General features: G+C 45.4%; 1 protein-coding gene across 3 annotated transcripts in view; it reads right to left on the bottom strand.

The window, feature by feature from the left end:
- The window catches only part of LOC147111064 (protein FAM107B-like), a 251642-nt gene that overhangs the window by 40651 nt on the left and 183490 nt on the right, over positions 1–27501 (bottom strand). Inside the window, exon 1 of one of the 3 annotated variants that reach the window (XM_086001546.1) lies at positions 7566–7666. The exons of the other annotated variants lie outside the window; for them this stretch is intronic. The gene's annotated coding sequence lies outside the window, so the exon portion shown is untranslated. Of the gene's footprint in view, positions 1–7565; positions 7667–27501 lie in introns of those variants that run through there. 3 annotated transcript variants of the gene reach the window in all.

The raw sequence follows: 27501 nt of genomic DNA, 5'->3' as shown, positions 1-27501 counted from the left end.
TTACTCTCCACTTGCCTGGATGAGTGCAGCTCCAACAACACTCAAGAAACTCTACACCATCCAGGACAAAGCAGCCTGCTTGATTGGCACCCCATCCACCACCTTAAACATTCACGCCCTCCACCACCGGTGTACCGTGACCGCAGTGTGTATCATCTACAAGATGCACTGCAGCAACTTGCCAAGGCTTCTTCGGCAGCACCTCCCAAACCCACGACCTCTTCCACCTAGAAGGACAAGGGCAGCAAACACATGGGAACACCACCACCTCCAAGTTCCCCTCTAAGTCACACATCATCCTGACTTAGAAGTATATCGCTGTTCCTTCATCGTTGCTGGGTCACCTGGAACACCCTAACTAACAGCACTGTGGGAGTACCTACACCACACGGACTGCAGCGGTTCAAGAAGGCGGCTCACCACCACCTTCTCGAGGGCAACTTGGGATGGGCAATAAATGCTGGCCTTGCCAGCAACACCCACATCCCATAAAAATGAATTTTTAAAAAAGGGAGAAATTTGCTTGCGATAGGAGCATTTATATATCACCTGCAGAAAGTTTTGATAAATTCTAAATTGTTTAGCATAAATTAATAAATGTGGCAGGAAAAATTAGACAATCAGAACTAAGTCGAAAAAAGGGTTAGAGAGTAAAGCGTGACAGAAAAAGCATGGCAGGTAAACAAGTGTTAAACTGACAGCAATTTACCCTACGAGAAACAACAATATTTAGCTTTGACGAGGCAGATTTTGAGGAAATAAGGAGTGAGCTCAGGAAAGTGGATTGGACAGCACCATTAGAAGGAAATGGCACGGGAAGTAACGTGGGTAATGTTAAAACCACTATACACAGAATACAGACCAGATGTATACCACTAATAATGATGTTGCAAATTCACAGGTCTGCAGTAGACAGTCCCTCATGTTCAGTATCACCGGCCACTCCCGTATGTGGACCTCAGAAGCATTCACATATGTCAATCTGATATAATTATGTTTGCAGTACCTTAATCTAAGGTGCACTTAGCCTGCACTGACACAGATAATTGCGTAAAGATATCACAGTGAAGGTTTTTTTTAAATTTAAAAGAGATCTCATTACATTTGTACTGTGTATAATGTAACAGTATATTAATGTAATGTTTATTCATGTCATTTTGACAGAGAAATGTGGTGGCATTGGTGAGCAGCAACACAATGAAGCCCCTGATAACCTCTGAACAGTGCATGCTGGTCCACATTGATATGGGGACAGAGAACATAATTCTGTGGCAGAGCTGCGTACCAGCTGGCATGTGCCAAGTTCATGCTGTCTTCTCTTAATATCCAGTTAATTACTCAATCAGTCTTCTACTTCATTACATACAAAGGCAAAGGTGAATTGGCAAAGTGTACTAAAGCACTCATAGGCGTACGTCTGCTCTGTTTACAGATGATGGGACAGAAAGCAGTGGGATGCAGCCAGAACCACAGCAGCACATAACACCCAGAGCACCCAGCATCACCACCTGCACTTGCACTAAGTGCTAACCCCTATACTAGCATCTTAGGAGTTGTGGACATGGAGTGGCAAGAAGAAGCACTATTGTACAACACAGCCTTGAAAAAGGTGTAGAAGGGGTGGGTGCAGATGACAGTCAACAAATGTTTCCATTTTTGTTGGCCAGCTTTTGCTAGTTCGAGGTTGGCATGTATACATCATGTCCTCTACCTGAGGCATCATGTCAAGAGATTGATCCACACTAAGTATTCAACCAGCCTCTTTTGGGATGCAGGGAGAATATTATCGCATTGTTGTTTGTGGGAGCTTGCTGTGCGCAAATTGGCTGCCACGTTTCCTACATTACAACAGTGAGTACACTTCAAAGAAAAAGTACTACATTGGCTGTAAAGCGCTTTGCGACGTCCGGTGGTTGTGAAGGGCGCTATATAAATGCAAGTCTGTCTTTCTTTTTATTGCAGTACACATAAGCATAGTTAGCAGCAGTGATGATTTAGAATTTTCCAAAGCCAGATAAAAATGCTGATTTTTCTTGTAAAGCTGATGGTCAGTTTAAAAAGATGGTGTGCTGATGACCAAATGGTTTTCCGACAATAGAATTTGCTATCGTTGACTGCAATGGGCACTGAAGTAGCTCACAGCATGGAATCCATTAAAGAAGGGATCCTGACATAGGTCCTTTAAGGATTGTGGAGCCTTCAAGATGTGCATTCTTTTGCCCTCCAGTAGGTGAGTATGGCTGCTGAGGAAGGGCCCTCTAGCAGCAGTTGCAAGTACAGGAACGGGGAGTGATCAAGCTGCCAATGAGGTCTGTGCAAGAATCAGGCTCTACTCACGTGGCTTCGAAGTCTATTTCTGAAAGCAGGGACACGCCATTTACTAAAGCAAAGAAGCCTGCTAGTATTGTGGAGGGAGATCAGGAGTATTTACAAAAACAAACAGATTTCCTAAGTTTATACACTGCTACCTTTTTATAATTTATACCATGAGGAAAACACACTTGCTTTTGTTTTTGGCACACAGAAACATTAATCATTTGTACAGTATTTCTGAAAATACAGGATCTGGAACACATGTTGCCACCTTGCCAACTGTTTGGGCAGACAATCAAATGCAGCCAGTAATGGACCAAGATGTTTCTAATAACAGCAGGCTCCAAATAATGCCACTCATGGCATGATTTAAAAGCGCTGGTTAGGCCACAGCTGGAGTATTGCGTCCAGTTCTGGTCACCACACTTTAGGAAGGATGTGAAGGCCCTTGAGAGGGTGCAGAGGAGACTTACCAGAATGGTTCCAGGGATGGGGGATCTTAGCTACAAAGACAGGTTGGAGAAGCTGGATTAGTTTTCATTAGAGTAAAGGAGGTTGAGGGGTGATTTGATAGAGGTGTACAAGATTATGACGGGTTTGGATAGGCTAGATGGGGAAAGGCTGTTCCCACTAGTTGATGGTACAAGGACTAGGGGACACAGATTTAAGGTTTTGGGCAAGAGATACAGGGGGGATGTGAGGAAAAACTTTTTTACGCAGCGAGTGGTGAGGACCTGGAACTCGCTGCCGACGGAAGTGGTGGAAGCGGAGACACTCGGGGAAAAATTGGGTGAGTAGTGCCACCTGTTAGCGCCTAAAGAGGCAGTCAGTGGCTGTAGCGCCACTGGCTGCGCCTCCCGCGATATTCAGCAGGGGCGCTAATGGTGGCGTTAGACATTTGCGTTGCGCTGCCACCGATGATGTCATCGGTGTGCGCAGCGCCCCATTCGCGCCCCGTTCGCGATATTTGGTTGCGCCGTTCGCTACCCGCGCCCGGTTCATGGGGCCTTACTGTGCCGGCAGCGGTGCAAGTTAAGGTGGAGGTGCGGGGCGGCCGCCTTTTTCGGCGGCCACCTGCCAGCACTTCCGTCCCCGGCCTCCTGACCCCCCCCCGCGGCATTGCCGACTGTTTCCCCGAGAGCCCGGCACTTCTCCTTGGTGCCGGGCTCGTTTGCTGGCACTCACGAGCAGGGATCGCGCTGTTGCAGGCCCCTCCCCCTTAACAATGGGAGGAAGGCCTGCAGTACCGCAGCGTGCCGTGCCGCAGCGTGTGGCGCTGCGGAATGTTGCGCTGCGATATTCAGTTTCAGCGCCCTAAGAGGAACGCGGAGCGCCTCGAGCCTCGCCCCGTCTCCCTCTAGGGGCAATGGAACTGAATATCTGACGATCGCTAAAGCCTCGAACGCTGCACTAAATCCTGCGCTCAGGCGACTTTTGCGCCACTTTGGTGCCCCAACCCAATTTCTAGGCCTCAATGTTTTCAAGGGGAGACTGGATAGGCACTTGAGGGAAATAAACTTGCAGGGCTATGGGGATAGAGCGGGGGAATGGGACTGACTGGATTGCTCTACAGAGAGCCGGCACGGACTTGATGGGCCAAATGGCTTCCTTCTGTGACTCTAGGACTCTATGAGTGCAGCACAGGAATAATCCAAGCCCTTTCCCCAATTCAGTTGCTGTTCTTGTCCTTGTTGAAGTGTAATACAGTTCTCATCAGTCTGAATAGCCGAGATATTCCACTTTGCAAACTTGGGTCCCATCTTCGGTATCGGTGCGCCCATGACTCTGGACAATCCTCTGGCCTCCAGGTCATTCACATAATTTAGGCAGGCTCCCTGGCCTCTGCTGAGTAGTCCCCCTGCAATGGGAGTTAGACTGGCAGCAGGCCTCGGTGGCCCAGCACAGCGTAATGTTACCAGCAGCCTCAGTACTGCTGGTGTAAATCCAAAAGATTTTTAAAAAAGAGTCTCCTAAGCCTATACAATCAACCACTTAGCGATCAATTACATAGTTTTTTGGGAAATTTAAATTTTGAAAGGACTCTTTGCCATCATAGCAACACTGGATGCCAAGGATGAGTAGGCCTCCCTGCTATCCGGTGTTGCTATGTCACAAGTGACAGGAAATAAATCAGATGATGTCATTCTGTCATTTGCATATTATTACACTAACCCTGCCAACATATGGGCGGAAATATAATACGTGCTCCATCATTTCCGGTGTGAAATCCTGGAAGTAGCAGAGGGGTGAATGGGGAGCTGGTGGAGCGACTCAAGTCGCAATTACCACCAAAGTCCACCTGCGAGCCAACGTAACTCGAGCTGAAAATCTAAGCCAATAAATCCAAAGACCAATCAGGATATACAGAGAAAGATCAACATTGATTTGCTAACTATACTGAGGATGTCTCATGTCTGGATTGTTACAGGAAATCATACAGAATGGATACAGAACGATTTGATCCATTCCCGAGAAAAAAAAAGCCAAATTTCTTCCAGTATAACATGTTTCATAATTAAACTGAAAGAAGTTTAGCTTCAGCGTCTAATGTCTGCAATACGTAATACTTTCTTGTAGACCCAGCACTTTCACAGGGGGAGCTATTGTTTTTCCAGAGACAGCACTTCATCTGAAGAACATTCAATAAATCAATACTGCTCTTGGTAACCAAGCAATGACGACAATCTATTCACAGCTCAGTACTTAGTAGTTTAAATTGAGAATTGACAGTTCTGGGTTAAGTCATGGGGTGAGCAAAGGGGAAAAAATCTGATTTTGACTCACACTTTTGTTGCCCTCTTCAAAACATCTTAACTATATATCATATATATATATATATCTGTGCATACAGATAGATAGTTATCTAAATCTATCTACACATACACACACGCAGGTTAAATACCATCTTTTTGTTTTACTGCAGAAAACAGTTCCTTCAGGTAACTTTCAATTCATTCAGTTGATATTAAATATTTACTTACTTCAAATGGCTCATTATATATAGACATTCTTCAACAAGGATGCGAGGAAGCTTTATTTATGTCTTGCTTGGACATCAGCAAGAGCTTATTTAAGGTAATCAAAGCTCGGCTCCATTAAAGAGACATCAACAATTAACTGAACATGTATTGAGATAATAACAGCCAGGTCCCCTTCTCCAGTTCAATAGTTAGTGCTGCTAATTATCTCCTAAGTCATGAGCATAAATGTTCATTTTCATTTTTACAAAATTATTGTGGGGGGAGGGGGGGGTAATTTTAGCTGGCAGCTGGTTTCCAACAGGAAAATGCAGGTTTCAGTTAGTTTCCTGCCTAACCATGACAGCAGGAGGCCATGGCCATTTTAACCATTGGGCCTCATTACAATGCCATCAGTCCACCACCCGCCCAAAAGGGTAAGAGGTGGGTGGGAAATGGCTGTCGGCCTCTGGAAAATCAGGCAGCCGTTGGTCGCCTGCCGGCATAGTCAAGTGTGGAAGAGGGGGAAAGAGACGGGGAAGGGAAGGCCTCAACTTTCCTAGTGGGACCAGGAGGAGCAATCCTTTGGCCCCACAAAAGGATAGTAAAAAACTTTACTGGAATCATAGAATGGTTACAGCACAGTAGAAGGCCATTCGGCCTGTCGAGCCCATCACTTCAGCACTTCAGCTAGTCCCACTCCCTGCCCTTTCCCCGTAGCCCTGCAATTTTTTTCTTTCAGGTACTTATCCAATTCTGTTTTGAAAGCCACGACTGAATCTGCCTCCTCCACCCTCTCAGGCAGTGCATTCCAGATCATAACCACTCGCTGCGTAAAAAAGTTTTTCCTCATGTTGCCTTTGGACCTTCTGCCAATCACCTTAAATCTGTGTCCTCTGGTTCTCGACCCTTCCGCCAATGGGAACAGTAGAGGGTCTCTTCAGCTTCCTGATCCTCCGCACGCAGGCTTTCACCTGGCAGGAAAGTCGTGGCGCTGCTCTGCTCAGGTCAAATCGCTGTTGGGGCCCCGATAACGTCATCACAACCTGGTTTACATATGTGAATTAGGACCCCGCCGGCTTTGGGCAGACGGTTAAAATCCAAAATGGCAGGATCCAGGTGGCTTTCCGGTGAGTAAGTAACCCGGAGTATTTTAACTGCCCACGCAGTTGGTTTCTACCGACGGGCAGGTTTAAAATCCCCCCGCCCCTCCCTGTGTCTGTTAAGTCTTTGCTGATTCTTATTACATTAACTAACGTTGGCTTGTAAAACTCTGTCGCTGCTTTGTAGCTGGAATATTAATGCGCAAAAAGTATCAGAAAGAAGCTTTGGTTGCTTTCGAAAGTTTGTTAGTACACCCTTCTCCCCCCAAGCACGCATCCCATTTACAGGAGAACAATAAGTGGGTGTGAATGAATGGGGATACCTGTATCTGAAATACTTCCACTCCATTAAAGTTCAGTTGGTGAGAGATCACCACCAGTGCATCATATAGGTCTGTGCCTGTTTTCTACCATCATGGTAGAGGTCATGATGCCTAAATACTGCGCTAGTCCACTATCCCACTATCCCCCCACTGCCCCCCCGCCCCCACCCGACCCCAACCACTCTTTGACCCAGCTCAGCAAGTCAGAAGCTGACTGCTTGCAGACAAGGGCTATCCTCTTTACAACTGGCAAGAAGATACAAGTAGAGCGATGGGACCACTAGAGCGATTGTCGAGCAGAAGACTGCTTAATCAATGCTTTTGCTGCCTAGACAGGTCTTGGGGCTTCCTGCAGTACAGCCCACAGAGTCTCTCCTGGACTGTGATTGTCTGCTGCATTCTGCACAAATTTGCGACGGGGACAGCACAGGTCCACAGTCTAGGGGTTCGGCTCGGAGAGGGGTTTATGTGGCTTTGGAAATAGCTTGTGTGGTACAAATAGATTTCATACTGAAGGAAAATAGCATAAAATGATTTGTTTGCACAGTTCTTTTAATAAACAGAACGTGAAGCAGATACCAATCACAACACAATAAATAGAAACCCTTTTCTTTGCTCTCAAAATTATGCAGTTCTTCTACAATTTGAACCTCTGATTTTCGACTCACTGATAATTCTCTGACAATGGACACGGCTACACGCAGAGAGAAGCAATTCTGTACCTGGAACCTAGATCCTGCCTTCCATTTGATTACAATATGCAATACTTTACTTATGTAAATAAATGCGTGATTCTGTGAAGCAAACTTGGGAACCCAGTTAAGATGGAAAAGAACAGCAGTTTCGATGTGGTTATTGCACTCACTTACCTTCAAACTCTTAAACTAATACTTTACATTTTGCAGCCATTGAAGTTTCCTTTGCATCTGTGCTTTGTCAGGATCAGGAGCACAGTCTCACAGATCAAACCTGTGGCGCTGTGTATCTCTTGAATGTCAACAGTTTAAAGTACAACTCCGCATTGGATTTCACAAGCACTATGATGGTGTTTACTTATTTAAGTTATATTATTAGTTCTCACATAGAACACAGACCTGCCTCCCTTCCCCAGCTAATGTTTCAACATTCTCATTACTGTTCTTTAGTGCTGGCTGTGCCAAGAGTGCTTCTACCTGCACAAGGAGAACTGTGCCTTGGATTTAATGAATGTGTTTCCTAACAACACAAATCACTTGCACTGCAATGGTGAGCTCTATCATTATGATGCCGTAACCACAAAGTTTCACTTTAAACGTTACAAACCAAAGTACAATCAAAACAAATATCCGTCTTTTCAGAGGCTTTTTATGTCAGTAATAGAGCTCCATCACCTAATTTCTTTATTTACTCAATTTCATTGTTACACTTTTCCTTCTTAAAGTTCTACTTAATTGTATTAAAACATTCAGGGGGAGAAATGCGGTATCGCACCGTTTGGGGCGCAATTATTGACCGGGCGCCAAGTTTAGCGCCTGGAGCAAATTATCGCCTCCGACTGCAAACTTGGCTTCTATCGCCCCTGGAGGTGATTGGAGCGCTAAATCAGGCGCTACACACCTCTCTTAAGGTGCAAACGCCGAGGAGCGAGGCGCTACCTCAGAGCGCTGGCGAAGCTCATGTGATGTCAGTCAGCAATGGAACACAGACACACTGGCGCCGGCCAGTTCTTAAAGGGGAGGGTCGATCTTGCTCTCCATCCACACCCTGCTCATTGCAGCCTTGAAACTCGGCCTGGACAGACCTCAACTTCAAATCTGCTGCAAAGAACAACGGAGAGACCCAGGGAACGAGCTCAGCGCTTCAGCGACTGGGCCTTGGTGGCTCTGGTTGGCGCAGTGGAGCGCCGAAGATTAATACTCTACCCACAGAGTGGCAGGAGGCCACTGCCCCGCAACTATAGAAGAGTGTGGAGGGAGGTGGCTCAGCACGTCTCCTCCAGGAGCATGGTGCCCAGGACCTACACACAATTTCAGAAGAAGTTCAACAACGTCACTCGGGTGGTCAGGGTGAGTGGCTGCCTTTCAATACCTCTACATACCCTCCATCTCAACTTCACTCTGTGCCCAGAGGGTGTAAAAACCCCAAATGCGCAACACTCATCCAAGACCTATGGCCATCTCATAAAACACACACGCACATTCCACACCTTGCATACATTACGGGCTGTTGAACTATGGGAGGCACATCAGGCAAGCACATGACTGCATACATTAAGGGCTATTCAACTATGGGAGGCACATCAGGCAAGCACATGGCTGCACATTTACTCAGACACCGTCCTTTTTCTTGCAGGCCAAGCTATCTCACAACAGGAGGCAGCAGCAACGGGCGGATGGAGGGCCGGCTGAGTTGCAGACCCTCAGCGATTTGGGGGCGCGCCTGCACAGGATCGTTGCCAGCCAGGTGATCGGTCCCGTGGCCACTGGAGAGGTCGACCCCCTTGGGGACAGCAATGGTAAGTTCATCAGCTTTCTCCCCTCTCTCATTCCACTTGCCCCTCACAACACCAGCCTTTTACACTTTCAATCCAACTTACTAAATCTCTCCAATCCTTGCTCCCTTACTGACCCCCTGTCCTGTCGCTAAAGCCACTCTTTCAGATTGTGAACCATCAGCTGAGCAGCCTGGCCTGCAACCAACCAGTGGGAGCGAAGCCGCAGGCAAGGAGGAAGAGGAAGCCGGAGCCTCAGCGCCACCCTCTCCCGAGGAAGCCCATGCCCACACTGGGACCACGTCTTCCCTGGAGGGGAGCAGGGGGAAGGGTCTGATGAGGGTGAAGCTCTGGGACCCAGCGGGCTGCAGCAACGTGATGGGGATAGGGAAGCTCGGGGGCCATAGGGCAGCACGGTGGCATAGTGGTTAGCACTGTTGCCTCACAGCGCCAGGGACCCGGGTTCGAATCCGGCCTCGGGCGACTGTCTGTGTGGAGTTTGCACATTCTCCCCGTGTTTGCGTGGGTTTCCTCCGGGTGCTCCGGTTTCCTCCCACAGTCCAAAGATGTGCGGGTTAGGTTGATTGGCTATGATAAATTGACCCTTAGTGTTAGGGGGATTAAATACGTGGGGTTACGGGGATAGGGTGGGATATGTGTCGGTGCAGGGGTTACGGGGATTGGGTGGGATATGTGTCGGTGCAGGCTCGATGGGCTGAAATGGCCTCTATCTGCACTGTGGGGTTCCTGTGATTTCCTGTGATCCCCGGAGGGAGAGTAGGCCAGTGAGTCCTGCTGCACTGGACACAGATGATGAACACCCAGGCAGTGAACATGCACACTCAGCTCATGGGTGCAATGGGAAGGGTGCCCGAAAGCACTGATGGACCGGCAAGGAGCGTGAAGCACGCCGCTGCAGCACAGGCCGACGCAACGCAACGGGTTAGTGCTGCAATTCAGTCACTGGCTGCTGTGATCCAATCTCAGACTGCTCTCATGCAGTCTCAGATTGAGGCAACGCAAGCACTGACTGCTGCCATCGTCGCTGGTTCGGCCACATTGCCCTGAGGCGTTCTTGGCGTTGCAGCAGGCCAGCAATTTGTGCTCCAGCAGATTGCTCCGGATGCTGGGGTGCTGCCTCGTGGCAGTGCAGTGTGTCAGTCGAGCAGGGAGGTGCTGTCCTCTCTCAAGGTGACAGTATTCCTGCTCCCACCACTGGCACTTCCCCATTGTACTTGCCACCACTTGCAACACAGCCAGCCCAGACTGCTGCCGCCCATGCAGAGTTGGTGCAGTCTGCAGCCGAGCCCTCCAGTCCCAGAGCTGGTCGAGGGCTTCCTTCAAGGGCATCTGTAGTCTCAGGATCTGACATTCATCAGCCTTCCACTAGCGTTGCTGCAGCCACTGGGGCCCCATTACAGAGGAGCAGTAGGGTGGGAAGGGGGGAAGTGTGCAAGGGATGGAGATCACCCTCGAATGGCAAAAAGTAGGAGGTCTCAAGAAAAGGTGGGAATGTTTGTACTAAAAGTCGATGTTCATCTGATAACATTTGTTTAGTGTTTTGGCCTTTATCTCTAGCTTATGAGAACCAGTTCTGTTAATTAATGATTTGTTGTGTTTGTTTCTATTAGTTTGCCATGAATAAATGACACACACAGAGTTTGTTAAATAAAAAAGTTGTTGTATTCAAAATGTACATGTTTGGCCTTTGGATTCATTGCTGCTTTGGCCGGCTATAGGGGTTGTGGGTTGCTTTCCATCATGTTGTTCTCCATGTCAGAAGCCACCTTCTGAGTAGGGGCCCAGAAACGGTTTGTTATCAGCCATTGACGGACGGCCCTTGCACTTTCAACATTGTGGGCCTCCCTCCCACATTGGTGCTGCTGCTGATCATCCTCCTCTTCCTCCTCCACTTCCTCCTCCTCCTCTGGTGGTGCACAAATCCCTGGTGGCATTGGCTGGGTCCTCAGGATTGCCAGGTTGTGAAGCATGCAGCACACAACTATGAAGAGGGTGACTCGCTCAGGAGACTGCAGGGCTCCTCCTGAGTGGTCCAGACAGCGGAACTGTTGCATGAGCACGCCGATCGTCTGCTCAATTATGTTTCTGGTAGCGAGATGGCTCTCATTATATCGCAGCTTGGCAGGGGTGTTGGTGTTACGGAGTGGTGTCATAAGCCAGGTGCAGAGTGGATAACTCTCGTCACCGAGGAGCCAACCACTTGGCTGATGCGGTGTCTGGAAAAGCTCTGGCACATCAGTCTGGCGCAGGATGAAAGCATCGTGGCTGCTGCCAGGATAGCGGGCATTGACAGCGAGTATCAGCTGTCTGTGGTCACAGACCAACTGGACATTTAATGAGTGGAATCCCTTGCGGTTTCGGAAAACCTCTGCATTTTCATGCGGTGCCCGCAATGCCACATGCGTGCAGCCCGCTATCCTCGCAAAGCCCAATGCGCATTCATGCTGTTTGGCCTGGGTCATGAGGAAAGAGATGTACTGGCGTCTCCTTTTATAGAGGCAATTGTCACCTTCCGGATACAGCAATGGACCGCGAACTGGGAGATATTGGCAATGTCCCCAGTAGCTGCTTGAAAGAGCCGGTGGCATAAAAATTCAGAGCCACTGTCACCTTCACTGCCACCGACAGAGATGTCCTGCTCCTCAGTTGAGGCTGCAGATCTGGTTGCAGCAGGTGGCAGAGCTCAGTGACCACCTCCTTGCTGAAGCGCAGCCCGCGCAAACACTGCTCCTCAGACAAATGAATGTAGGAGAATTGTTCCCGGAATACCCTGTGAGGGTAAGGTCTCCTGTGCACAGGCCTGTTGGCCCTCCTCCCTCTGGCCATGTTTGCCACTCTCTCTCTGCGTCTCCGATGCCTTCGACTCTGCAGGTGCAGGACGACATCCCGAATCAGTGCAGCCCCCAGAGTCTCTTGACAATCGATGCAATGAAGGTGAAATCAAAAAGAACCTGCAAAGTGCTGCTCAGTAGCCAAAACTACTTCACACAGCGTTGAATCTCTCCAGAAGTCTCTCTCTCTCTCTCTCTCAGAATGCGTGGTGCACAAATGTCTCTGACAAAAAAAAGCAGGGAGAGGCCGCCTTTAAACAGCGCTCCCCCAGCCTCTTCCTGTCGTTGCTAGCGGTAGGCAGAAAGGAAGGGGGCGCCACTCAATATTCAGTCCGGGGCACTACAAGCTCGACTGACGTCACGATCTGTGGGCGCAGGAGATTGTGGCGGTAGAGTTTAGCGCCGCCGCAAAAACGCTGGTCAATTTTGCGAGCAGCATAAACATCGCCACGCCCGGGCGCTAGTTGCTTTGCGCCCCGTTAGCGCCCTCTTAGGGCGCAAACAGGAGGCGCTAATCAACAAATTTTCCCCCCTCATAGTATTAAAACAATAATAATATTGTTTAATAAAAGTATTACAACAATCTGTATATAGCAGCATGCTGTAGACAGGGCCAAGCAATCCCACAACCAATGGATCAGATCAAAGCTCTGCAGTCCTGCCACATCCAGTCGTGAATGGTGGTGGACAATTAAACAACTAAAGGGAGGAGGAGGCTCCATGAACATCCCCATCCTCAATGATGGCGGAGCTCAGCACGTGAGTGCAAAACACAAGGCTGAAGCATTCACAACCATCTTCAGTTAGAAGTGTCGAGTGCATGATCCATCTCGGCCTCCCCCTGAGGTCTCCACCATCACAGATGCAAGTCTTCAGCCAATTCGATTCACTCCGTGTGATATCAAGAAACGGCAGAATGCACTGGATACAGCAAAGACTATGGGCCCCGACGACAACCTGGCTGTAGTGCTGAAGACTTGTGTTCCAGAACTAGCCATGCCTCTAGCCAAGCTGTTCCAGTTCAGCTACAACACTGGCCATTGTGGCTGCAGTGTATACCATCTACAAGATGCACTGCAGCAACTCACCAAGGCTTCTTTGACAGCACCTCCCAAACCTGTGACCGCTCCCGACTATTTATTTAATCAGTAATCTTCCTACCTTTCTGCCACAGCTCAATGTTACAGGCTCCCAGTTTACAAATCCCTTGACCCATTAAGCCTTAACCCAGGTCTCAGATTTGTGCCTTCTGAGCTACAATGATAATATTTTACATAATTATAATGCAGGCAGTCCACAATAATAATAAATACAAGTAAAACGGTATTATAAGAACACTGAACATAAGAAATAGGAGCAGGAGTAGGCCATTCGGCCCCTTGAGCCTGCTCCGCCATTCAATAAGATCATGGCTGATCTTCTTCCTCAACTCCACTTTCCTGCACTATCCCCATATCCCTTGATTCCCTTAATATCCAAAAATCTATCGATCTCTGTCTTGAATATACTCAATGACTGAGCCTCCACAGCCCTCTGGGGTAGAGAATTCCAAAGATTCATTACCCTCAGTGAAGAAATTTCTCCTCATCTCAGTCCTAAATGGCCGACCCCTTATTCTGAGACTGTGACCCCTGGTTCTAGACTCCCCAGCCAGGGGAAACATCCTCCCTGCATCTACCCTGTCAAGCCCTGTAAGAATTTTGTATGTTTCAGTGAGACCACCTCTCATTCTTCTAAACTCTACAGAATATAGACCTATTCTGCTCAATCTCTCCTCAAAGGACAATCCCCCCATTCCAGGAACCAGTCTAGTGAACCTTCGTTGCACTCCCTCTATGGCAAGTATATCCTTCCTTAGGTAAGGAGACCAAAACTGTACACAATACTCCAGGTGTGGTCTCACCAGGGCCCTATATAATTGCAGTAAGACGTCTTTACTCTTGTACTCAAATCCTCTTGTAATAAAGGCCAACATACCATTTGCTTTCCTAATTGCTTGCTGTACCTGCATGTTAACTTTCAATGATTCGTGTACAAGGACACCCAGGTCCCTCTGAACACCAACATTTCCCAATCTCTCATCATTTAAAAAATACTCTGCTTTTCTATATTTCCTACCAAAGTGGAGAACTTCACATTTCTCCACATTATATTCCATTTGCCATGTTCTTGCCCACTTACTTAGTTTGTCTATATCCCCTTGAAGCCTCTTTGAATCCTCCTCACAACTTATATTCCCACCCAGCTTTGCATTATCAGCAAACTTGGATATATTACATTTTGTCCCCTCATCCAAATCATTGATATAGATTGTGAATAGCTGAGGCCCAAGCACTGATCCTTGCGGTACCCCACTAGTTACAGCCTGCCAACCCGAAAATGACCCGTTTATTCCTACTCTCTGTTTTCTGTCCGTTAACCAATCCTCAATCCATGCTAGTATATTACCCCTAATCCCATGAGCCCTAATTTTGTTTAATAACCTCTTGTGTGGCACCTTATCGAATGCCTTCTGAAAATCCAAATACAGCACATCCACTGGTTCCCCCTTATCTATTCTGCTAGTTACAACCTCAAAAAACTCTTAACAGATTTGTCAAACACGATTTCCCGTTCATAAATCCGTGTTGACTCTGCCCAATCCTATTATTATTTTCTAAGTGCCCTGTTACCACGTCCTTAATAATAGATTCTAGCATTTTCCCTACTACTGATGTCAGGCTAACTGGTCTGTAGTTCCCCGTTTTCTCTCTCCCTCCTTTCTTAAATGGTGGGGTTACATTTGCTACCTTCCAATCCACGGGAACCATTCTAGAATCTATGGAATTTTGGAAAATGACAACCAATGCAACCACTATCTCTATAGCCACCTCTTTCAAAACCCTAGGATAATATTAATTATAATATAGTCAGAGTACATTTATATATAAAAAAATCAGACCAAAATGGTAACCCAATAATAATAAATACAGGCAACACAGCAATAATATCAATTAATGCAGCCAGAGGTGCAACCTTACCCTCCGGCGCAATCCTTCCCTATCTGAGATCCAGACTCCAAATTCCTGACCCCCTCAAAACCAGGCCTGGCCCCAGTCACGTTTGTACAATTACAAGATAACAAATATCTCAGCCCTCACACTCCTAAAGATAAGCAAGGTTATTTCTGTGCCTGTCAGAGGATTGGAGCCCTGAATAGCCTCCAGGTCGTCGAGCTACACAAGTGAAACAGGGCAGAGTATAAAACATAAAACATAAAGAAAAAAAAGAGTGTCTGCAAAAGATATATAAAAAGAGGGAGAAAAACTGTATGAGATAAGAAGCACAGAAGTGATGAAACAGAGACAAGGAGAGACTTACATAATGAGAGAGTGAGTGAGAAAAAAAAGAGTTGGATGCGAACCAGATACTGAGTGACAAAAAGTGTGTAAGAACATATGAACCTAAGAAATAGGAGCAGGAGTCGGCCATTCGGCCCTTCGAGCCTGCTCCACCGTTCAATAAGATCATGGCTGATCTTCTACCTCAACTCCACTTTCCCGCACTATCCCCATATCCCTTGATTCCCTTAATATCCAAAAATCTGTCGATAGAGATAAGAGGTAGAGAGGGAGAGAGGGGAAAAAGTGCGAGTCAGTAAGACTGAGTGAAAGAGACAGTTGTAGGAATATTCGGAATAGGCTAAAGCCTCATTTTTTGTAACTATAAGTTTCCAAACCTGTAGATCAGTTCAGTGTATTGTTGGAAGTAAATAATTTCACTGCCCAATTTACTTAACCGAAAACTGGAATTACCACTTCTTGGAAAGATGAGTCACTAATATAATTAATGTATCCTGCAACAGGTTAACCTGGCACTACACCTTTCAAAAGTACAATGTGACTTGAGGTTTTGCACTTCTGTGATTAGTTAGTGTTAGTCATACCGAACCCTTTAACAATGTTCTGTTTATTTGATGAAGAATGGGTGGTACAATCTGCCGCCGGGAAGAGCAGCATCAATTCAGCCGAGGAACAGTGCTGCCATCAGGGGAAATATTAGGACAATGATTTAGAGTCAAAGTGCGATTGATTGCAAGTCCAGTTCAATAAATAGACCTATTTTTGTTTAGGAATGTGGTTACATTTTTAAACCTAAATAAGTGAGTCTCGTACCAAATGAGTATCACACAGAATCACACAGAAACCCCACAGTGCAGATAGAGGCCATTTCGGCCCATCGAGCCTGCACCGACACATATCCCACCCGATCCCCGTAACCCCTACACCAACACATATCCCACCCTATAACCCCACATATTTTAATCCCCCTAACACTAAGGGTCAATTTATCATGGCCAATCAACCTAACCTGCACATCTTTGGACTGTGGGAGGAAACCGGAGCACCCGGAGGAAACCCACGCAAACACGGGGAGAATGTGCAAACTCCACACAGACAGTCACCCGAGGCCGGATTCGAACCCGGGTCCCTGGCGCTGTGAGTATGGTTGTACAGTCTTCACGGTCTGCAGGGTCTTTGAAGTCAGGTGTTGTCAGGGAGAGTCCATGAAGTTTATCAATGGGCTCTTAAATCAAAGGTAAACACTTTAAAATTAATTGATAACATTAACAGGGACTACCTGATTTAACCCATGCAGCTGTTAAAAACCTACAGCCCTACAAATTAGTAAGACTCGATAAAATGTCTGTCAGGCTGTCTTGTTAGAGTATGATATTATTGACAGTATTACTATTGTGCTTTCACTCTTGTAATGGATTAGCTGGAACCAGTGTTCTGGGTACCTGCCAGGTTTGTGAGCGACAGGTGTGATCATCAGCAGGGAACTTAATATATCCTTGCTGGTGCAGTGGTCTGAACTTACTGTTTGCATATTTACACCAGATTATTAAACATTATAGACAGAAGACTGTTTTTGTAATGTATGTGATGTATTTACAGCTCCTGTATACTGTAGTACCGGCAGTGACCACACCTGTATATAAACCCTGAGTAGTGATCTGTAGAGTTAGTTCAGTAAACACCTGTTGAATCGTTCCCTGCAGTCTGTTGTCTGATTATTGAAGGACACAACATTAAGATACACGGACATAACAGTTTTTATTTTAATCTAACTCATTTTGGTTCTGCACCCTCAAGAGACCTGGAAATCATCAGGGATTTGATAAACTCATCCATTTTGGACCATAAAAGGATAGATTCAAGTATTTTTTAAATGGTGAAAAGCTAGGAACAGTGGAGGTCCAAAGAGAATTAGGGGTCCGTGTACACTGATCATTAAAATGTAGTGGTCAGGTACCAAAAATAATCAAAAAGACCAATGTAATGTTAGCCCTTATATCTAGATAGAGGGCAAGAATATAAAGGGGAAGAATTTTTGCTACAGCTATACAATTCCCTGTTTAGACCACATCTGGAGTACTGTGTACGGTTCTGGGCACCGCACCTATACTGGCCTTGGAAGGAGTGCAGTGCACATTCACCAGAATGTTACCAGGGCTGCAAGGGTTAAATTATGAGGAGTGATCATATAAACCAGGCTTGTATTTCCTGGAATGTTAAGGGCGATTTGATTGAGGAATTGATAAGGTAGATAGAGAGAAACCTTTTCTGTTGTTGGGAGAGTCTAGGACATGGGCACGTAACCTTAAAATCAGAACCAGTCCATTCAGGAGAGAAGTTAGGAAATATTGCTTCACACTAAGGGTGGTAGAAGTGTGGAACTCTCGCCCACAAAAAAGCAGCAGATGCCAGCTCAATTAATAATTTAAAATCGCTAGATTTTTGCTAGCCAAGGGTATACAAGGATATGGAGAGAAGGCGGGTGGCTGGAGTTAGGATGCAGATCAGCCATGATCTCACTGATTGGCGGAACAGGCTAGAGGGGCGGAATGGCCTACTCCTGTTCCTATGTTCAATACTCCTCAAGTTTTGTGTGTGCGTGTAGGGCGGGCGGGCGGGGGGGGAGGGGTGGTAGGAAAGAGGAGAAAAGTGGGAGGTCAAATCAGTGTTCCACACTTGCAGGCTCCTCATAAGAAAGAAGCAGGTGTAGTACTATTAATTTTTAAAGCACAAGCAACTTATAGATGCTTTTAAGGAGGATTTTTGGTTGTATGAATTGAACACCTTTATTCTTGAAAATGTATTTGTTCCTTTGAAATCTTTAGAATTTTATACAATTTTAAAACCTTTTTTCTGTTGTATCAAAACATTCTTGTTATCAGAATCTGTTTTGCTCTTTCTCAACTTTTCTGTGCCAGTAATGCTAATCTTTCTTTAAAGTGGTAATATTAAACCTGTATTTACATCTTTCCTCTGTAGCCAATCTAGTTTTTCAAGGTGATATATACCAATACTTGACGGGTTTGCACAGAAATCCTCAACGTGCCTTTTAAGGACATTCATGTTCACCTTTGACCAAGTTGCAGCCTTGTGCTCACTTAGAAGAAGCTTTGCACCTCTTAACAGGAGATAGAAAACAATACAGCCCTGGCAAGTCTAAGTTAAATCAAACTCTCATTTTAAAAGCTCAAATGTACACTCTATGGCAGCACTTCCCAAACCTGCGACCTCCACCACATAGAAGGACAAGGGTAGCAGGTGCATGGGAGCACCATCGTCTCCAAGTTCTCCTCCAAGTCACACACCATTCCAATCAAGACATATATTAACATTCCTTCATCGAAGAAGCCTTGGTGACTTTCTGCAGTGCATCCTGTAAATAGTACACACTGCAGCCACGGTGGATGTATTAGATGGGCTGCCGATCAAGCGGGCTGCCGAGAAAGCAGACTGCTTTGTCCTGGATGGTGTCTAGCTTCTTGGGTGTTGTTGCAGCTAATCATATATAGGCTTCAGAAACAAAATAATCCACGTGGATTAGGTGGAAATAATCAGTCCTAAACCCCACCTTTGTTACATATCTTTCAATCAGCAAAGCAGCCAAACAAAACAATGTAGTGGCCTTAATCTGTGCAGCTACTACAGGGTAATTGACTCTCAAATAGTTGATTGATTAGGACGTTATCCAGCGGACAGCTGAATAATTACAAACCATTGCATTTACTCTCGCACATGCACACAACTCTATGATCAGACTGAGTTACTGAGAGCTGCTTTTAAAGGGGTGATAGAAAAGCATTAGCAAACGTTTTTGGGAGGGAGGGAGAAGAACTATCTAAGAGTCATGTATCATTTTCATCAGGGTGATTTCTTGTGCAAGTAACACAATGGTGTGTTGCAATACAATTTATAGCATTGTGGTATATGTTTGTAAACGAGCAATAAAGTCTACCAAACACATTTTCATTGAGACAGTACCCCTTTAATTACTTTAACTGCTCAGTCTTTAGTGCATGGAGGATGTGTCATAGCCAGCAGTGAAATATGAAGTGAGTGAAATACTTATGAATGGTGAAGCCTCACAAGGACAGGTGTTTATATCACATCCCACTGCGGCTCATGATAGCAATTATATATTCCAATTATAGCAACTTCAGTACACTTTCAATGGAAAAAAATCATTTGAGTGAAGTTTTGTCACTTTCTGTAGTTCAGGAAAATCAGCTGAAGCTGCTTTCTGATAACATTTTATTTTACACCAATATGAAAAAGTAAAGTAATTAAGGATAGTATCTGACTAAAAACAAGGGCATATAAGGTAGCCAAATCTAGTGGGAGGATAGAAGATTGGGAAGTCTTTAAAAGACAGCAAAAAATAACGAAAAGATTGATTAAGAAAGGGAAGATAGATTATGAAAGTAAATTAGCAAAAAATATAAAAACAGATAGCAAAAGTTTCTATAGTTATATAAAAAGAAAAAGGGTGGCTAAAGTAAATGTTGGTCCCTTAGAGGATGAGACCGGGAAATTAATGGTGGGAAACGTGGAGATGGCAAAAACGCTGAACAAATATTTTGTATCAGTCTTTACGGTAGAGGACACTAAGAATATCCCAACACTGGACAAACGGGGCTCTAGGGGGAGAGGAGCTAAATATGATTAAAATCACTAAGGAAGTGGTACTTGGTAAAATAATGGGACTCAAGCCGGATAAATCCCCTGGACCTAATGGCTTACACCCTAGGGTCTTGAGGGAAGTGGCGGTAGGGATTGTGGATGCATTGGTAATAATTTTCCAAAACTCCCTGGACTCAGCAAAGGTCCCAGCAGATTGGAAAACTGCGAATGTAACACCCTTATTTAAAAAGGGTAGTAGGCAGAAGGCTGGAAACTATAGACCTGTTAGCCTAACATCTGTGGTTGGTAAAATGTTAGAGTCCATTATTAAGGAGACAGTAACGGGACATTTGGATAAACATAATTTAATAGGACAAACTCAGCATGGTTTCATGAAGGGGAAGTCATGTTTGACAAATTTGCTTGAGTTCTTTGAGGAAGTAACATACAGGGTGGATAAAGGAGAACCAGTGGACGTAGCGTATTTAGACTTCCAAAAGGCATTTGACAAGGTGCCACACAAAAGATTATTGCTCAAGATAAAAAATCACGGGATTGGGGGTAATATTCTGGCGTGGGTGGAGGATTGGCTCTCTAACAGAAAGCAGAGAGTTGGGATAAATGGTTCATTCTCAGACTGGCAATCAGTAACTAGTGGTGTTCCGCAGGGGTCAGTGCTGGGTCCCCAACTCTTTACAATCTATATTAACGATTTGGAGGAGGGGACCGAGTGTAACATATCAAAGTTTGCAGATGATACAAAGATGGGAGGGAAAGTAGTGAGTGAGGAGAACATAAAAAACCTGCAAAGTGACATAGACAGGCTAAGTAAGTGGGCAGAGATTTGGCAGATGGAATACGATACTGGAAAGTGTGAGGTTATGCACTTTGGCAGGAAAATTCATAGAGCAAGTTACTATCTTAATGGCAAGAAACTGGAAAGTACTGTAGTACAAAGGGATCTGGGGGTCCTGGTGCACGAAACTCAAAAGGTTAGTATGCAGGTGCAGCAAGTGATCAAGAAGGCCAATGGAATGTTGGCTTTTATTGCTAGGGGGATAGAATATAAAAACAGGGAGGTATTGCTGCAGTTATACAAGGTATTGGTGAGACCGCACCTGGAATACTGCATACAGTTTTGGTGTCCATACTTAAGAAAAGACATACTTGCTCTCGAGTCAGTACAAAGAAGGTTCACTCGGTTAATCCCGGGGATGAGGGGGTGGTCATATGAGGAGAGGTTGAGTAGATTGGGACTCTACTCATTGGAGTTCAGAAGAATGAGAGGCGATCTTATTGAAACATATAAGATTGTGAAGGGGCTTGATCGGGTGGATGCGGTGAGGATGTTCCCAATGATGGGTGAAACTAGAACTAGGGGGCATAATCTTAAAATAAGGGGCTGCTCTTTCAAAACTGAGATGAGGAGAAACTTCTTCACTCAGAGGGTGGTAGGTTTGTGGAATTTGCTGCCCCAGAAAGCTGTGGAAGCTACATCATTAAATAAATTTAAAACAGAAATAGATAGTTTCCTAGAAGTAAAGGGAATTAAGGGTTACGGGGAGCGGGCAGGAAATTGGACATGAGTCTAGGTTCGGAATGGTCATGGCCCTGTGGGTAGTGGAGCGGGCCCAGGGGCCATGTAGCCTGGTTCTGCTCCTACTTCTTGTGTTCTAATTCTGTGTTAGATTTCAGGAGATGGTTTTATTCCTGTTCCTGGCTGGGGTGGAGATCGCCTTTACAGAAGGTAAGTACTGTAGAAAATATAGGGACAGAGTGATCTCCTGGAAGAGCTTCGATCGCCTAGATGGGTCGGAGAGGAATTTCCCAGATTTTCTCTCCCAAATTGGCCATTGGGTTTTTTATCTGGTTTTTCGCCTCTTCCGGGAGATCACATGGGCTTGGGTGGGATGTAGAGTGATAGCAGATTTGAGGTTAGGATCAGATCAGCCATGATCTTATTGAATGGTGGAGCAGGCTCGAGGGGCCGATTGGCCTACTCCTGCTCCTATTTCTTATGTTCTTATGCCAAAGCTTTTTCATGAACATCCGTTTAAAAACTCACTGGCCAAGAAATGTGATCGAGCCTGGAAATGGGCACACACGGCATGTGCCCGTTAGTGTCGTCCCATCAGCATGTAATATTCGTGCTGCCTGCTCATGATCATGAGTCAGGCGAGCAGCCAGCGCTACCTGCACGCCTGTTTGTGGGCCTGATATCAGCATCTCTGACACCACTTGAAGGCAGCCAGCACCTCTTAAAAGGGAGAGGCTGCAGAGTCTGTACACCGAAATTGCTGCATCAAGTACTGAAAGGGCACCAAGGTTTTCCGATGGCGCCTTGGAGGCCTTGATGCAGGCAGTGGACAGGAGGAGAAACATCCTCTTACCTCCAGGGGGCAGAAAGCCCTCTAGGCATCATCTCCACTGCCTATGGGAAGACACCACAGAGGAGGTCAATGCCAGGATCTTAGCTCCCAGGACATGGCTGCAATGCCGAAAGTTCAAAGCCCTCACCAGAGGTGTCAAGGTAACAATACTGCTCTCTTACTCTCTGCTCGCACCTCCACCACCGCAGCCTCACTAGTCACAAGACTCCCCTCTCCCTCTTCCTTCCACTCTCCTACAATCACTGAACCACACTTCACTATACCTTCTGCTCCTCAGACTCATACACTCACCACTATTCCAACCCTCACTTCCCCACACCTCACATCTGACACACTGCATACCAGCTATTTGACCATGACAGGGACAACCACTAAACACCTCACAAGACTGTCGCTAACACACTCCTTTCTATCTTGCAGGAGAAGGTCGCCCACAACCAGCCAGCACACTGTCAGCGGAGGAGGCCAAGCCCGCCTACACACCCTCTCCCCACCTCGCAGGAAGCGTACTGGCTATCACGACACAGGGGCAGAGTCCTGGCCGCGGTGACTCACCCTGCACACTCTGCATGACCAGCTGCGGATGATTTCACCAGCCATTTCTCGCTCTCTCTGCTCTCCCTTTACACTAAAAGCTAACCCTTGTTTCATTTCATGTGCTGAAGCCGTGGACACTTGAGGAAGAGGAGGCCAAAGATTTTGCTTTGCTCCTGATACCAGCACACTATCACCTCATTATCAGCCAGCTTGGATGGAACTGGGTGGCAGCATTGACTTGTTTGGCAACCTCCTTTCCTGCAGCTGACACCTATGCCTTTACAAGCCTCAAATAGAACCACCCTGCTTTAGTGCACCTCCAACTCATCAGCATCAAATCGTCATTTTGGGATTTACAAAGCCCCTCCACTCAGTTGTGTTTTGAACAGTTTAAAAGCAAAGTAAGGATTTAATTGCCAATAAAATTCCGATACCCCTCTGCCAGCATGCCCGGCCTCTTTGGACAGGCGAGTGTTCAAGTGACACAGGTGCCTGTCTGGTTTATTTAAATTAGTGAGCTCCTCCAGACCCCATGAACGTTAACGGGATCAGTCCCACAGCTCATTGGTGGGCAGATCCTGGCATTTATGCCAGGATCAACAGTCTGCAGGTTTTCAGATCTTTATCTACTTTTCTTTTGCAGGAACTGGTTGACACAGTAAGGACTAGGGCTCGGTCCCACATATGCAGTGCTCTGTAGGAGAGAGAGAAAGATTTTCTTCTAACCTCCAGCCTTGCTTGAGACTTGGTAATTTTGTGATTGCCCCTCTCTATTTCTGTATGCACAGTCCAAGTTAACTAGTGTGTGCTTCTCAATATTTTTAAAGCCTTGATTATTCCCCCTTTAAATTTTCTAGCTAAAGTATGATTTCATGAGTGCCAGGCAATCTTCAGTACCTCACCCAAAGTGGCCATTATTTGTGTGTTAGCCTAGACAGTGAGTGTTGTCAAGCTATTCCACTATAACGTGTATCACAGTTAAGAACGCAATACTGTTCTCACTATGTCCACATATGTGAACTTCCAGTTTGAATTGAAGCTGGAATTCTCCTGGTCTGTATAGTTCACTGTCTTAATTTCTCCTTCTGTGGCTCGGTGACAATTTTTAAAAATCTGATAACACTCCAGTGAAGCGCATATGGACATTTTACTATGTTAAAGGCACTATATAAATACAAGTTGCTGTTGTTAACATTAGAAACGGTCTGTCATTTTGATTCTATTCACTCACCCCATTAAATGCTACCAAACCCCCTTAAACCTGCTACCTAGATATATAGCTTAGAGTAATCAGCAAATTTTGTATTATTCAGGGAATCGTCCTCCCTTATACTGTTTATGAACAATAGGGACTTAGACATTGCCATTCACAGAGCTTTTCCACTTATCATCACCTTCTACTTTCAATTACCAAACCACATTTCAATCCAGCTAGTTACCTTGTCATTAATTCCATAATCCTTCATTTTTAAAACCCTCACATGTGGAACATGATCAAATGCCTTAATATTAATATGTTAATGTGTTATTCAGAGCCCCAACTGTACCTCAATGCTGTGCTAGTCAAAAGTGATTCTTTGTGCAGATGTAGAGTAAAAGCCGACAAAGCACAAAAACTAAATTTTGGACACCATTGATCATTAGGGACAAGAAATACATCAGCAGACAATTGTAGTGGTGTGTGGAGGACGTGGGAGACTTTGAGGGGGTGTGTGTGGTTGCATGTGTAGGAGACTATGCATGTGATTGCTGCAATTAAATGAGAACGACACTAGCTTAGGCACTGCAGGGATTCATAGAAACATAGAAACATAGAAACTAGGAGCAGGAGTAGGCCATTCGGCCCTTCGAGCCTGCTCCGCCATTCAATGAGATCATGGCTGATCATCCAAACCCTAGCACCCGGTCCCTACACCGACAGCCATCCCACCCAAGCCCTATCCCCATAACCCCGTAACCCCACATATTTAATCCCCCCTAACACTAAGGGCCAATTTTTATCATGGCCAATCAACCTAACCCGCACATCTTTGGACTGTGGGAGGAAACCGGAGCACCCGGAGGAAACCCACGCAAACACGGGGAGAATGTGCAAACTCCACACAGTCACCCGAGGCTGGATTTGAACCCAGGTCCCTGGCGCTGTGAGCCAACACTGCTAACCACTATGCCACCGTGCATGCTTCTGTGTCCATGGGAAGAAAGCTAAGCAAGCAAAAAAAACAGCTCCTGTGAGACTGACAATCCTATCTAGACCATTGTAGTCTCCAGGATTCCCATACAATGGGATACAGGTGTGGACAGAAGCAGAAACCCTGTGAAATCCTAAGGCCACAACCGTTCCAACTGAGAGGGATGAGTGTCATTTACAAAGCCTGTGCTGGGTGCAGTAAGTTTGATACCTCAGTATGCATTGAAGATTCCACATACTGCCGCATGCCAATGTTGAGAGCTTTCATGCCTCACCCAATTCACCCAGGTCTCATCCTTCAGGAGTCTAAGGTTTTCTGTGAAGACATGGAGGAGGATGACACGGCACCGAAAATGCAGCAGTGCCGGCAAGGCGATTCTAAGGGTGTGAAGGGACACTTTCTTCTTCCAGTAGTTCTCTAAGGTGTGAACTCAGGCTGGCATTGTGCAGGTTGAGGATAGTTTAGCTGAAGATTTCGTTCTTTGATCAGGGTTTAAGTTTAATATCTGCAATGTCCAGCTGGAAACTGAAGACTTGGCAGCTATGTGTATGCCACTATTTTGTGGCAGCATCAAGCTTATTCACTTATTTCCAGATACACTAACTTTTTGATGGATGTTATCTTACTTTAACTGCTCACAGCAATGTTTCTTCATTTTGCAAAATTATCCAAATTCTGTGGGCACCAGGATTTCGACCTGCTATTTTCTGGTCAGAGACATGCGCAATTGGGGACAAAGCAATTGCATGGACTAAACAATCGTGGAATTTTGGGCATAAGTGAATTATGCGCGCAAGAGCAATATGCCCAAAACTCCTCAAACTTTTACAATTGTCTATCGATCCCTCTGCCCAAATGCATCTCCACCCATAGTGATGGCCCTGCCCCCAAGTTACAAAGCCTCATATATCAGTTTCTGAAATTGCACTTGCTCAGAGGCTCTCCTAAAACTTTGACCAGATTTTCAGGCACCGCGGGAAACAAACTCATTTTTCTGGTGTTTTATTGCAATTTTTTGACCATTTAAAAAAAATTATCCTCACTGAGACCTGTTCTTATTTTCTGTTTCTTTGAATGCACTTTTATGGCAGTGTAAAAGTCACATAAAAAATGAAAAGCTTCCGCGATTGCAGGCTCCTAAACATGCTGTGCCTAAGGCGCATGAAAGATGGTTGAATAAGTTGAAACTTTAATATCTTCATACATAAGGAATATATAGTGAGAGTTTGGTGCTTTCCCTGATTGTTTACACTGATTTATGCCCATTTTTTATGTTCGGGCACACGCTAATGAGATTTGCAGGAAATTTGAGTGTAATTTGACATCGGCAGATAGGCTTGGGAATGAACGGAATTTCGAATGAAACTTCCGGGTTGCGCCCCCTCAGGAAATTCCAGGCCACAACCTCTAACTTTTCAAACCAAAATCAGTCATGTGGTTGAATTGACATTACACATATATGACAGCTGAAAGGGATTTTAGTCTAGGAGAAAAAAAACACAGATTACCATAGCAACTAGCTGGCTTTCGCCATAGATTCCGGTTATTGCCAAGGATCTCTTGAGCAAAGAGGTGAGTATTTAAGAAAATCTGACGGGCTCTCTCTTATCCCAGAATACTTACAACTTGTCAAAACGTAGAACAAATTGGAGACAACCGTTAACTAAACTCATGTTAGCTGCACAAAAAGTGAAAATACTAAATATTGTCTCTTCCCAAGCTTAATTTACCTTTTCATTCAATGATGCTCCCCATCAAAGTACACTCAATGTTTGGCTCAGAAAAACTATAGGGGATAATACAGGTCACCATGTGAACCTTTCCACTTCAATGAAATTAAAAGCAGATTACACCTCATGAATATGCATTCTTTAATTCAGTATTATTCAGTTGCTGTGTTAACACAAAAATTAAACTTTGTAAAGTTGAGCCTTTTCTCTAAGTGTCACATGATCATTGAGTTTATAAAATGCTCATAGTTGCATTAAAATATTTCCAATAAGTTTAAACATTATTAATAATTCAATAATATTTTATTCAGAAAAGAAAATCTGGTTGCCATAAACAAAAAGACACACATTTCAATTCCTTATTAGTGCATTTTTTCCTAAAAATGCTTATGTCCTCATTTATGTAACAAGGGGTTGCCATGGTTACTGAAGAACAGCTTGATACTTTATGCACACAGTCTCCCCAACAAGTACAGCAGAAGCTGCCCCTTGCACAGGCACAAATCAATGTTAGGACTTGTTTCCCTTGTAATTCAGCCTCAGAGCAAACAAACACTAACTGTAAGGTGTTGCCTTGACTTAGAGCTCTGCCAGCAGCAACTTCTGTTCTTAGTATCCACTGGGGAGTAGGAATGAGTGCAGTCGCTTTCATCTGAAGCTTAACAAGGCAACAAAA

This window comes from Somniosus microcephalus, chromosome 11, assembly GCF_052327205.1.
Source record: "Somniosus microcephalus isolate GS21.2 chromosome 11, FLI_Smic_1.0, whole genome shotgun sequence".
Taxonomy (NCBI): Eukaryota; Metazoa; Chordata; class Chondrichthyes; order Squaliformes; family Somniosidae; genus Somniosus; species Somniosus microcephalus.
This window is presented reverse-complemented; position numbering and strand designations above follow the sequence as displayed.